The sequence below is a fragment of the Puma concolor genome, chromosome F2 (assembly GCF_028749965.1).
Source record: "Puma concolor isolate L17-30 chromosome F2, mPumCon1.1.hap2, whole genome shotgun sequence".
In the NCBI taxonomy this organism is placed as follows: Eukaryota; Metazoa; Chordata; class Mammalia; order Carnivora; family Felidae; genus Puma; species Puma concolor.
Genome location: NC_141684.1, coordinates 63,461,225 through 63,474,437, shown reverse-complemented (window position 1 = coordinate 63,474,437; position 13,213 = coordinate 63,461,225). Strand labels below are relative to the sequence as shown.

The following is a 13,213-nucleotide window of genomic DNA, read 5'->3' as shown; positions in this document are numbered from 1 at the left end:
ATGTATATGTATATGTATATGTATATGTATATGTGTATACACACACACACACACACACACACACACCACTCTGGTCAAGAAATAATCAACTTATCTGTGTTCATAAACAGAATTTATATGGTTTCTTGTGACACTGTGAAATGTACAGAGATCTATGGATGAAATCCTAACAGTAAGTGTTCAATAATAAAACGTTTAATCAGGAATGGAACATTTTCACATGTATCTCCTTCAAAACTGCAAAGACTCTGCTTCTCTGGCCCTCACTCCGGCACCCCACTGCACCTGCCATTCTGACCTGTACAATGACTTTTTAATAACTGTTTACAGCCACTGGGCGTAAATATCAAAGTGCTTGCTAAACATTAATTACTTCTTCTCCTAACATCCCTATTTACAGAGATAAGCAAACTAACTCCTGGTAACATCCCTATTTACAGAGATCAGTAAACTAAGACTCAGATTAAAGCCTGTGCCTGTACTGAGCACAATATTTTTATACTGCTAAAGCTTAAAATTCCGATTATTGGTGAAATGACTATCAATCTGAAAATGAGCTATCCGCCTTTTTCCTTTAACAAGCTAAACACTGTCCTAACAAATTATTTTATTTTACAAAATAAGGAACTTTATCATATGTCTATATCCAAATGGCCCACTGGACTAGAAGTTCCAAGTGGGCGGCTAGCCTCTGGAACTGCATTATTCAACACTGCACCACTGGTTTCTGGCCTATTATCGAGATCATGGTAAGAACTCCGAAAACGGGCGTCTGTCTGGCTCAGTTGGAGGAGAATGTGACTCTTGATCTCAGGATTGTGAGCTCGAGCCCCATGCTGGGTATAGAGATTACCTAAATAAGTAAACTTTTTAAGAAACTCCAGAAAACACTGGTGGGAGGCAGGCAGGCAGGCAGGCAGGCAGGGAGGGAGACATGGAAGCTATAGAACAAAGACTGGGTTAGCTTGTCCATCTCTACACTCAAGCTGCTAGGCTCCACAGAAACCTAAATTTCATAAATGGTAGCAAATTAATGCTTAATACAATTCCTACGTATATGTGTTCACTGCATTCCCAAACATTCCCAAATTTTTTCTTATGATGGAATTCCAGAAGTTTAATTTGTCGACAAGCTTCATGAGAGGTTGGTCAGGATTTTTCAAGTACAAAAGCCTAATTTTAATATTTGCCAACACCATCCATGTAAAATATACTGGCAGATTCATATTAAATTGGCCTAAAATGGTTTTCCTTCATGTCAATAAAATGTAATCTCTTATTTTTAATCATCTTCATTCTATAGATTAAAGGGCAAAAATAGTGAGATTTACCTCTTATATTTATAGTCCATACTGAATTCACATACATTAACTTTTACATTAAACTTTAAAATATCACGACTTACTGAAATTCTTAATTTAAAAGAAATACCCCCCCCCCCCAACACACACCCAAAAAAGAGAGACAACACAAGATACAACCTCCTAGGCCTGCTGTAGCAGAAATCAACATCTCTGTTGTGATGCCTCTAGCCTCACTTCAAGCAGAAGTTTTATAAAAAGCTGAAACACACCAGTTCCCCGGGAGCAGGACTGGTGCACCCACAGCTACATCTCTAGAAAGGCTAAGCTTATGACGTTTCTACAGTACTCATTCACATTACAGTAAATGTCTTAGGAAGAGAGGGTAAGAAGTTTCTCTGAATTTTTTTCGATCAATATTTCCTGACAACAAATGGCTGAGGCAACAAAAAAGGAGAAGCTGAATAAGAAACAGTTCCTACCCACTGGGAGTTTATAATCTAGCATGAGATATTAAGGAAAGATACAAATGGCTCTAACATAAGGTGAGATCAGTGCCCTAGAAAGACCAAAGAAATGTTCTGCAGGTTCCTAAAGGTAGTAAAGAATACAAGAGATTACCCTTGACATGCATCCTTTCAACAGGCAGGGGTGAGGGAAAGGGTACTCCTTGAAGAGGAAACAGGTGAACAAAAACTAAAGAAAGCAAAAGAGAGATGAAACACTCACGATGCAATACAAGCATGAGTAAGGCAGGAAGAGAGAGACAAACCAAGATACAAGCGGGCATTATTACTGAAGACCTAGAAAGGCGGTCGTACCTATTTGAGAAGGTTGTGGGAGAACTAAGTAATCCTCGTGGGCTAGCAGGTGGTCTGATTGTAGTGCTTTAGCAAGTTTAATCTTATTTCAGTATGAAGATCAAGTGACTCAGCCAAAAAGGCAAGGAGGTGCTACAACAGTCCAGGAACGAAGTACTGAGGGTCTGAATACACGCGGTGATGGGGGGGTTGGGGGATGTATACGATGTCACGTATACATATGGAGACATTGTGAAGTTAGGCTGCATATAACTTGGCAGGGGAGGACGTGTAGAAAGTCAGACAGGAGAGTCAACAGCTGATGTTCTGTGCCTGGGACAGTGGCAGCACCAATTAACAGAAAACAGGAAATCTGGACGGAGAACTGGTTTGGGTGGAGGAAAGTAAGGAGTTTCACTTTGGCTGGGCTACCCTGAAGGTGCAGCACACAGAATTGTCAAGCAAGCAGCTAGAGCTTAGAAGAAAGGTTAGGTTGGGGTTATACATTTGGGAGCTATCCAAATAAAGGTGATGGCAGAAGCTTGGACAGGATAAGATCACTGATAAAAAAGAATATACTGGCACAGAAGAGAGGAAAAATGTGTGAAAATGCCTACCTGTGGGGATGGGGCAAAATGAGAAGAAAAATGAGCAATGGATGGGCGGTACTGGACAGAGACAAAACTAAAGTCATGCTCAGTTCACTTCAGCAAAAGTTAGTTGGGGGCCTGTTATATGTGAGAATCACTACCTCATGGTAAAATGATGAATAAATAGTAAAGTTCCTTCTTTAAAAATGTGATGTCAAGAAAATAAGCAAAAACAAAAACAAAAACCCAAAAAACTGTTGCAAAAAGAACTTAGGAGGACATAATTATAGCTACAGACACAGCAGAGAATCAATACTCAGAAGAATACTGGGGACAATTTTACGTCAATATTTGAAAAAAATACAGAATGGATAGTATTCTAGAAAGATACACATTATCAAAAATTTGTCTCAAGAAGATTGTGAGAACCAGGAAAAATAGTTACCTGAGAGCCCCTAACAGACAACATAAGCAAACTGTATGACCACACTGCTAGATACAAACTGGAGGGGGCTGGGGGAACTATTAGCAAACTAAGTATAGGAGGGGACTTCCTTGACCTGCTCAAGGGCTTCGAGAGGCCCTCTGCACACTCTGGGTGGTCTCCAGCCATGAAAACTCTGCTCCCCAAGCTTTCACATGAAAAGTGACTGCATGTACAGTCAGGTCAGCATTCCATCAAATCCTGAATTGTCTGAATTCAGGAACTAATACAGACCTTCGTGTCATTTTCCAAAAGGAAAAAAAAACTCATAATTCTAGATATCTCCAATTTTTAAAAATATTCTATGATGCATGTTGCATCTGTGAATCTAATTTTCATGCATTTTTTCCCATTTTATCTTATCTTGTAATACTGATTTCCACAAGTTTACTCCCAAATATAGAAGAGAGCTCTTTAATTTATCCTAAAACCGATTCTTCTAAGACTCCTAGAAGCACTTTTACCCCACCCTCAATTCCAGCGTGACGGACTCTGAAGAATTTATCCAAGATCATATTTCAATAACCTCAGTTACATCCTCCTCTTTAGTATTAATAGCTCCAAGAAACGAGTATTTGCAGTTTACTGCCTTGTGTCCAGATAGTTCATTATTTTTATTTAACAGAAGAACATACAGCGTTTCTTCTGTGTGTGTTGAGAACACAGTTTTGTTCTATGGCAAAATAATATGCTGTTCTCACACTCTTCCAAAGAATGCCCAGCCTAATACTGACCTCTGCTCAATAGCTACAGAGAACCATCGACAACAGCTATTGATTTTTTACCCTGATTATAACTACATTCAGGATTCCTCAGTTAATATATGTAATTCATATGATTTTTCTTAAGCAAACCACTGAGAAGTATCCCACACTAGTTCACTCAGTTTTTTGCTCTCTCGTTACCTACAGTTAGGTTTTTTCCTGGGGCCTTCACGGCCCTTCCTGGGATATTCACTGCCCAAAAAAGTTAAAATTTGACTACATATACCCTCCTTCACGTCATTTACAAAAATATGGAATGAGATTAGTCCTGGCACAAACTCCTCGGGGACCCATGCACACACACAAAAACACACCTGTGCCTCTAGAGAAATGACCTTCACAACCAATGCTTACTTCCTGTTTCTAAGCCAATGTGACTCCACGATAACATTTCTCCTCCATCCTATAGTAACACAAAAGTTTTTATTCCTTTTGTATTAGAACTCATAAAGTTTACATAAATTACCTTCACAGTTTCTCTCTCACCAACATACTCCAATAATCCCCTACAATAACTCCAGTTTGCCAGTTAAGCAGGCTTTTCTTTTGTGAAACCAGACTCAATAATTTTTTGTTTCAAACACCTGAACATTAAAATACAGCAAGACTAGGGGCACCTATCTGTTCAGTCAGTAGAACATGCAACTCTTGATCACAGGGTTATAAATTTGAGCTCCACTTTGGGTGTGCAGATTACTTAAAATCTTTAGGGGCACTTGGGTGGCTCCGTTGGTTAAACATCTGACTCTTGATTTCGGCTCAGATCATAAACTCATGGTGGTGAGATCGAGCCCCGAGTCGGGCTCCTTACTGAGCCCAGAGCCTGCTTAAGATTCTCTCTCGCTCTCTGCCCCTCTCCCCCATACATGCTCCCTCTCTCGTTCTCTCTCTCAAAAAAGAAAAAAAAATAAATATACCCCTATTTTTTCATCCCTAAGTATACAATTTACACATGAATATCAACAGTTCCAAGGATTACTAATGAATCTTTACCTGGGCTTTTGACTTGAGGAGGGTTCATTTGGATTCATTTTTAATCTTAACAAGTAACTCTTTGATTTGATTTTGGCCCACTTGACTTCTAATTTACATCTTGTATGTTACACTTTCTTAATTGGGCAATGTTTGATTTTTTTTTCAAGAAAGCTATCTTCTATAATTATAGTTTCTTTTAATTTTTCAAAAGGTCATGAAGAATTTCTCCCCATGTATGTGATCCAATTAATCTTACACTTCATACTTTTTCCAGGATACTCAAAACAGTGTTTTAAAATAAACATTAATATTCAATTATGTTTTTATATCTTTTAAATTAACTTAATAAAATGTTTATTAAGCATCTACTATAGTCCAGGCAAAATACTTAGTGTTTATAAGTGGTATCTCTATTAATCATGGTAAGTACTATTACTCTCCTTTTCATTTTTTTTAAATGTTTATTTTGACAGAGAGAGCGAGAGTGACAGCGGGGGGGGGGGGGGGGGAGGGAGGGGCAGAGAGAGAGGGAAACAGAATCCCAACCATGCTCCACACCATAAATGCAGAGCCCAATGCAGAGCTTGAACTCACAAACCACGAGATCAGGACTTGAGCCAAAACCAAGAGTTGGACACTTAACTGAGACCCAGGTGCCCCTCTTCTTTTTAAATAAGGAATTGAAACTCAGAGTGCTGAAAAAGGTTGCCCAATGTCCCAAAGTTTATTATGTGACAGGAGTCAAAATTGTAACCCAGATTTCTGACTCTGAACATTAGTCCCATCCCATCATGCACACTGACAAAAAAAAAAAAAACTAAATGAGACATAATCCTTGTACCCAAGAAGGTCACTGGCACGCAACAAAAGAATCCAACACAACTTGTGAGTTCTTATCAATTTTCTTAATGCCATTTTGTATTAGAAAACTTTCTGGGGGCACCTGTGTTGCTCAGTCGGTTAAGCATCCGACTTCGGCTCAGGTCATGATCTCACGGTTTGTGGGTTTGTGCCCCACATTGGGCTCTGTGCTGACAGCTCGGGAGTCTGGAGCCTGCCTCTGATTCTGTGTCTCCCTCTCTCTCTGCCCCTTCCCTGCTCATGCTCTGTCTCTCTCTGTCTCTCAAAAATAAATAAATGTAAAAAAAAAAAAAAATTTTTTTTAAAGGAAAAAAAAAAAAACTTTCTGACTACCCCTGAAATCATTGTTGCACTACATGCTAACTAACTTGGATGTAAACTTAGGAAGGAAGGAAGGAAGGAAGGAAGGAAGGAAGGAAGGAAGGAAGGAAGGAAGGAAGGAAGGAAGGAAGGAAGGAAGGAAGGAAGGAAGGAAGGAAGGAAGGAAGGAAGGAAAGGAAGGAAAGGAAGGAAAGGAAGGAAGGAAGGAAGAAAGGAAGGAAGGAAGGAAGGAAGAAAACTTTCTGAAATTATTTTGGAGTTTCTTCCACTCAGATTTACTAAATTAAATTTTGTGCAGTTAAACATTTACTAACCTCCTATTACCCTGAATGTACTATGAACTGTGGTAAGTGCTCATAGGGGAAGATAGAGGGCAGTTAAGAAATACATTTTACATCATGAGCCAACACACACAATAAGTGAAACCAAAGTTGCATGAAAAAGTATTTTCTGTTATTACATGTGATATACCATCATATATATTTTTCTTAATGCTAGTCATGACCCACTAAATTAATTTTACAACCCACTTACAGGTCATATGCCACAACTTTCAAAACACTGTCCTGTATGATACGCTGACCAGAAGAAATCTCCACTTTTGCTTCTGACTCAATCTGCTTATCCTTTTTAAATGAAGCTTTTATGGAAATAACACCCATTAGGGCTAATTTTGCTCCTATGCTTAGCAGTATCATAACAGATCATTCAAACCACCCTACATTTTAATACATCTCATATTTAATGGTACACTACTTTTGAGAGAGCCTCAAATTTTTCCTAATTTGAAAATGTTAGATTAGATCCAAACTATTAACACAAACTAGCATTTTACTTTGAAAATATTTTTTTAAAAATTCACTGCAGCAATCTTGCTTCAAGTCATTTCACAGTGAGTCTATTACCATTAAAGAAAACATATTTAAGAAAACCAACCAACTTGGGCGTTTAAAAGAACCGAAATCATCCTTAAACACTGAATTTAGATAAGCCAACTTTTTCTTTTAAAAAATTTTTTTCAGTCTGGTAAATGTTTTTTTAGCAAATAGATGGAAGAGAGGTTAGAAATGAAAATGATCATACACACATTTCAAAAACGCTAAAGGATTAAAGAAAATTCACTAATCTGACCAAAGTCATAAATGTCCCAAGTGGCAGAACGTGGACTAGAACCTAGCAGCTTGTCTGTGGTGACTTGTATGTAGTACGACTACGATGCACTTCATCCACACCTAACCAAATCACTGCCACCAAACCCGTCTTGATCTCTCCCTTATTTAAAATTCTAGGGTTTAAAGAACACTTCTCAGGTAATCATGTTCTGACCTACACAAGCGAAGCACACTTGATTATGTAACGGTATATGCACTGTCCTCTGATTCCCGTGCTTACCTTTTAACTCCTCAGTAAGGTCTTTACATGTCTTATAAATAAACTGACCCTTATAAACTGTTAAGCACGGGAAATATAATTTAGCCATAGAACTACTTGAAAGTCAGTTTCATATTTAATCTCCTTAATTGCACACAATGCCTGCCAAGACCTTAGTCCTGGATTCCATCATGTTGCTGTAACCATCAAAAGAAAACCCATTTCTTCTCTACAAAAAGGAACTGCTCCCTTTATTTGCACAATCTACCGTCTCCCAAGGGTATGACAAAGGTTTCAGCTGTAATTTTAAACCCATTGCAAAGCATCATAAATAATATGAAAACATAAATCGTTTTCATCTTACATTGTCAGGGCACTGTTGTTTATAAAAAATAATTTAAAAAGTTATTTTTAAAAGTCATCACTATATGCCCATGTTATATTTTCAAATACTAAATGATAAATCTGATTGAATTTTACAACTCTTTATTTTCATATACTGTTGATTTGGTTTCAGTTTAAGTAATCTAAAAGACTAGAAAGAACAAAATTCATATTCAACTACAAAACCCTTAGAAGCCTTCTCACACAGATGTTCCCAAAGGTAGTTCTAGCTGGAAATCCAGAGATGACCCATGCATTCCTTTCCTTTGAAGGCAGTAACAATCATATTCTCCAAAATCAGCACAGAATAACCGCACTCTACTACATATCAATCTGAAATATATTAAAAAGTATGACGTAGTCCTAATCTAACAATTCAGAGACCAAGGACACCTGGCCTCTGTCTTTGATGAAAAATAACAATATGTCTCTAAACTTCAATTACAAAATCTCTTGACAATGGTATTTACCAGAAAAATACGGAAATCTTTTAGGTAATATTAAGAGTTTAACATTAATAAAAATTAAAACAAGCATCTACTTAATGCTAAGGGAGTCTACGAAAAATGTCTGCCCACTAATAGCAATCTTAAAAAATAAGAGAACTTTATTTAAGCAAGAATGGAAAAATACATTTATTCTTCACGTAGCACAGATTTTGGGGAAAAAAAAGTTGTTGGCTTATTATTCTCAGAGATTTGAACAGTCCCAATATAATGAATTTATTTATGGAAAAAATTAAGCCGATCAAAGCCTACTGTAATTAAAGGTGTTTTGGCACAGATGTTGGCCCTCGAACGTTTGCTTTGTCAGCTGTCTAATCCACATTGACATTGCAGTAATTAGCACACTGTCTATAATATTTTAAATGCAAATTCAACAAAATTAAGCTATTATATATTGGGAAATGAATACTGATCAAGCTATCAAATATACTTCTATCTCTGTTACTATAAGATGTCAACCATATGTGTGGCACATGGCCAGATCAGCCATGCTCACTATGAAAAACATGCAAGAATATTCAAAACCAGAAGAAAGACTGTGCTGACCTAAGCTAATAAAATCACACAAACATCCACCTAAAGGGGAACAGATCCTGACGCTTGAACAAAGGAATCAAAGTTAAGAGTCTTCACGGCTGCCTATCTCACAAACACTTTCTGAGACATATATTCATCTCTTCATTTATTTGTCTCGACATTTACTGAGTCTCTACTTTGTGTTAGACACTATTCTAGGTCCTGGGAACAAAGGTGTGAATAAAATGAAGGAGAAAATTACCCTCATGAAACTTACATTCAATAAGGGATGCAAACAGGTTTCCTGTCACATACAAACTCCAAAATACTGCCTGAAATCATAGGCTGAGAAAGCTTCTAAGGCTATGTCCAAAATTCATCAAAAAAAGCTATGATTTATTAGCAATATATGTTATGGATACAATAAACAGTGAAAAAACACAATGGGAACTTAAATCTGCCATCCCCATTCTAAGGAATTTTTTTTTTCCTATTTCTGTCCTACTTACATATCACATAAAGGGTAATCTAATAACATGAAATTTTTCAAAGTGTGATGACCTGTTTTGTGAATCTGAATGGGACTGAATGGTTTTCTCCACTTTGGCAGAAGCAGAGGAATGTTATATTCAAATGAAACTATTTTACACAAGAGCGAAGGATCTTCACACTTCTCAATAATAGTCTTTACCTGCCTTTTCAGAATTTCAAAAGACTATGAAGGAGATTGTTTTATAGCCCTTGTCTCTGTTTTTAAAAGTTTCTTTTTTTTTTTTTTTTTTTTGTCCTCCCAATAAATGTCCCCACAGCACAAACAGAAACATTAAGAAGCTAATCATTCTTACAGCAACACAGGGACAGGATAACTGTCCTAGCAGCTGTACTCCCAGGAAACTGTGAATTACAGAAAATTTTGTTAAAGAAACTATGTTCTAATGATTTAAAATATGAAAAGGAGAAAAATAAAGGCTGGAAACTTTCATACACTATATAGTTCAATACTAAAGGAACATGTAATAAGTAAACAGCTTTGTTCCCAAAAAGCAAGCAGGTCACAATTTCCTGCAGCTTAACCCTTTAACACCAAATGCCCCCCAAAAATAAGTTTCCCTATTAGTTGACTATTACATTGATATGGAAACTGAAGGGCACAGGAGAAATGGCTTCACCTTACATTTCTAGAATCCCTTGCCAGATTTTCACATTCATTACTTCATTTAACCATCAAATATTTGGCTGGTTGTTTTCACAAAACAGAAAACATCATTCAATCTGGATTAGAGTCATTTCTTCTTTGCCCTCTCCCTATACTGTCTCATAATCTTTTTCTGTTAGTTACTATGTGTGTTTTTTCCCCAGTATAGTTAGTTCTTCTTGTTTCCCCTGCTCTCCCGGTGCGAAGGTAGTTTAATAGATGATGTCTGTTCAATGAATTCCCTGTGACTGAAATACACTTCTCCCACATTGTTTGGGCCATCAAATTCTACCCTTCAAAATTTATTTCAAATGTACCTTCTGCCACAGTCCGAGATCAACACGCAAAAAACAGTTGCATTTCTAATATACCAGCAATAAACAATTGAATTAAAAAACAATCCCACTTAAAATAGCATCCAAAATAAAATACCTGGGAACAAATTTAACTGGCAAGGTGAAAGACTGCTACAGTGAGAACTGCAAAACAATGCCTGAAGAAATTACATGTGTGGAATTGGTGAATTACTATATTGTGTACCTGAAAACTACCATACTGCTGTGTGTTAACTCACTGGAATTAAAATAAAAATTATAAAAAAAAGAAATTATAGAAGACCTAAATAAATGGAAAGACATTCCATGTTCACAGACTGGAGACCTAGTATTATTAAAAAGGCAGTATTTTACCCAAAGTGATCTAATGATTCAACGCAATTCTTATCAAGATTCCAATAGTTCCTTCTGCCTCTGGAGAACCAATCCTCAAATTCAAATGAAATTCCAAGGGGTTCCAAATAGCCAAAACAATATTGAAAAAGATGAACAAAGTTAAAAGACTCACTGTTCCCAATTTCAAAAGAAAGAACAGTCTATTCAACAAATAGTGCTGGGACAATTAAGATATCCACGTGTGAAAGAATGAAGCTGAACACCTACATCACACCATATACAAAAATTAACTCGCAATGGATCAACAACCAAATTAGAAGAACCAAAAACCATAAAATTCTTAGAGGAAAACATAGTGGTAAATCTTCATGATCTTGGATTTGGCACCAAAAGCAAAAACAACAACAACAACAACAAAACAGATAAACAGCATATCACCAAATTTAAAAACAGTTGTGCATCAAAGGATATTGTCAAGAAAATGAAAAGACAACCTACAGAATTAGAGAAAAATATTTGCAAATCATATATTTGGTAAGAGACTAGAATCCAAAATACAAGTAAAATGAGCCAAGGACATGAACAGATATTTTCTTCAAAGAAGCTATACAAATGGCCAACAAGCACATGAAAAGACATTCAATATCACTGGTCATTTTTTTTAAGTTTATTTATAATTTTGAAAGAGACAGAGAGAAAGAGCTAGTGAGGGGAGGGAGGGGCAGAGAGAGAGGGAGAGAGAGAATTCCAAGCAGATTCTGTGCTGTCAGTGTGGAGCCCCAAGGTGGGGCTCAATCTCACGAACTGTGACGTCATGACCTGAGCTGAAATCAAGAGCTAGTGGCTTAACCTACTGAGCCAACCAGGCACCCCATCACTGGTCATTTCAAAACCACAATGAGGTGCCATTTCACATCCACTAAGATGGCTGTTTTAAAAAACAAAACAAAACAGATAATAACAAGTGTTAGTCAAATACATGTACACATATTTTCATAGCAGCACAATTCAAAACAGACAACAGATGGGAACAACCCAATGTCCATCAGTGGAAGAATGAATAGATAAGCAAATTATAGTATATTCACATAATAGTATTATTCAGATAAAAAGGAATAAAGGAATACAACTTAGAAAAACCTTGAAAAGGTTGTGCTATAAAAGAAACCAGATACAAAAAGGTTACATATTGCATGATTCCTTTTATACTGGAATATCAGTAAGAAGTAAATTCAGAGAGACAGAACACAGCTTGGTGTTTGCAGGGACTGTGTGAACAGGAAATGGGGAGTCATGGATACAGGGTTTCCTTTTGGGGTAAGGGAAATCTTTTAGATCTACATATAGGTTGCTAATTGTACTAATGTGAATGTACTAAATGCTTTTCTTCTAAGCAACATTGTGCTTATCATCCTACATTTTATTTGCATTTCAAATATATATACCCTGCCCTCTAACTTTACTTTGTGTGTGGGTATCATTTCATCTTGCCTAATTGTATAATCCCTTCTCTCCCAGTTCCATTCTCATTATGCCTCTTTCTCTTCCTAAATTAATTTTTATTTACTGGAATAAATCTTGTTGGAATCTTTTAGGAAGGAGAATTGGACACAACTTCAAGACATGTACACTGGAGGTATCCCTACTCTGAATTCACCAAACAAATGTACTAATGCATTTCCTATTTGTAATATATCAGCATCCTATACTAAATAATCTACCTGATGTAATCAGGCAGATTTTGGTACATTTTATGTTTCCAAAGTCAAGTCAGTGTCAATGGGCAAATCATACAGCCTAAAGTAAAACAGTAGTAAATAACTAGGGAAATAAAAAAAATTTGAATTGACTCTCTTATGTTTAGTTTTCAGACAAGTTATTTTCTGAGAATTTAGCATGTATCTTTCCAGTACATTTTAATGAAAATTCACTATTTATACCTTCACATCACCTTTCAAATTACTGAAGTCCCAAGACAAAACAACACATAAATTAAATGCTGCCCTACAAGTCTTAACTATGAATTTAATTAGCAGTACAAACAGAACCCTTATATTTAAAGGGTAGTTAATTACAGTACATGAGCCTTTAAAAGAGGTCACTGGAAGATTTTATGTTCATGGTTATTTTATCCCACCAAGAAGGTTTCTTGCAACACACCTGTTTAAAAGTCAGGGTTAACACAAAACCATTCATTTCCACAGGATCAGAGGATTGAAATATCTCTGCTATTACTAAACGTTATTTTTTAAATACTAATGCTAATACGGATTCAGCTAAACACATCACTTCAATAGCAAAAACAACTTTTTTTAAACAAAGGTCAAACTAAAAAAATTTTAGAGACAAAATTAAAATTCTTAACCCAAAGCCACTCTTGCTAGTAACTTTGCATTGTTAAATAAAATGATCCTGATCCTAATATCTTATCAGTTTTTAACAAAAGCTTCTTCATAACAAAACTATGTCTCTAC

At 36.4% G+C, this 13,213-nt stretch overlaps 1 protein-coding gene across 9 annotated transcripts in view; it reads right to left on the bottom strand.

Annotated features, from left to right (window-relative positions):
• The window catches only part of NCOA2 (nuclear receptor coactivator 2), a 292,908-nt gene that overhangs the window by 233,247 nt on the left and 46,448 nt on the right, over positions 1–13,213 (bottom strand). The gene's annotated exons all lie outside the window — the stretch shown is intronic.